Consider the following 1,672-nt stretch of genomic DNA (forward strand, 5'->3'; position numbering starts at 1 on the left):
GCTCGGCCAGCGCCGGGCAGCAGCCCCGAAGCCACCGCCGGATTTAAACTAGAGCGCGGGGAGGGCGCGTCGCGCACGGAGAAGCAGCCGCCGGGCGCGGAGGCCGCTGCCAGAGCCGGGCGGGCGCCGCCGCCGCCGCCAGGGCTCTCGCCTTCCCCTCGCCCCTGCCCCGGCGCTGCCCTGCCCCGCTGCCGGCGGGGCGGGCTTTGTTCTCCCGCGGCGGGAGGCCGCCGGCGGCCGCCGCACCGAGCACGAGCCGCTCCGTCAGCTCGACCTACCGCGGCTCCCTGCGCTGTGTAGCGGCCGGGTGCCCGTGCTGGCGCCTTCCGCCAGCGCCTACGCGCGCCGCCGGCCTGCGCTGGCTCCGGCACGGCAGACGCTCGCTGTCCCGCGTAACCCCGCCCGGGCAGCGCGGACCCGCGCCGGGCTCCGGCTCGCCCGGGCCCCGCGCCGCAGCCGGCGCTGCTGGTCGCTCTCGTCGCCGCGGCCGAGGCCCCCGAGGAGCCGCACGCCCGGGGACGGCGATGGTGGCTGCCTCCCTCAGCAGCTGCACCCCTGGCGGGCCCGTACAGCCCCCCGGGTCAGCCTGGTCCGGCTCTGCTGCAGGGCAGCGAGGCGGGACATGCATTTTGCTACTGAGAGCGCTGGAGAACCAGACGCCACTGCTGGGAGCTTTCAGTAAGGAAAGTGGCGAATTCCATGGAAAAGATACTGAAAGATTTACAAGATTCCACAAATCAAATTATTGAGGCCTTACTGTTMATTAATCTAAGACAAATAGGGAAGTTAAAACATCTTAGAACTTGCATTTTAGGCTGCCTGCAGGCTCAGGCTATCTGGTGCTGGTTTACATTTTCCCACTTCCACAACTCGCTTCCAGATCTGTAGCATCGTTGTGCAGCAAGGAGTGCTGTGGAGGCGGAACTCAAGGAGTCGTGGCTGCTTCCTGCTGTAGCAGGGACCTTCAGAGCAGGTTATCTAGACACAGCTTCTTTAATGCAACTTCCGCAGTAAGCTGCTCCAAAAAAATGCTTTATTCTCTCAGCTGAACCTGCTCGTCTCTTTCTGAAGGCAGCTGAATAAAGAAATTCATTAATCAACACAAATATTTTTGTTTTATGTTCTAAGAGTTGAGGTAGGAGAAATACTAAGCAGGATTCTGGGAGGAGTCATAGAAGATAGAGGCATACACAAACAGCACCCCTAATTGGTTATGATCACAAAAGTAAGTTTTCATGTAAAAYCTATGGGAAAAATAAGTAAAAACCCTCATGTTATGGACAGTTTAATGCTATCACATATGTATTCATTTATTATTCTCTTAAATGAGCAACAAGGCAAAGGGATTACAGGTACTATTCAACAATCCCATTCTTAATTTCAGTCAAGTGGCCACTCAACATTTCTAATCCAAAAAAGCGAATTATGGATATAARTAAGTCTTGCTTCTGAAAACCTTATTATTTAATATTCTCTAATGATCTTGATACCAAATACTTAGGTAGCTATTCTGCACAGATTTTACTAATTTACCTATACTTAAACTAAAGAGAAACAAACATGTAGGAAGATAGTATAAATATTTTTTAAACCATACAATTATCTTACATAAGTGATGGATCACAAAATGCTAATAAAGTATATGCACRTGCAGGTACACTCCTCAAACTCT

The sequence above is a fragment of the Rhea americana genome, unplaced genomic scaffold (assembly GCF_003343005.1).
Source record: "Rhea americana isolate MKP2758 unplaced genomic scaffold, rheAme1 scaffold_12, whole genome shotgun sequence".
Taxonomy (NCBI): domain Eukaryota; kingdom Metazoa; phylum Chordata; class Aves; order Rheiformes; family Rheidae; genus Rhea; species Rhea americana.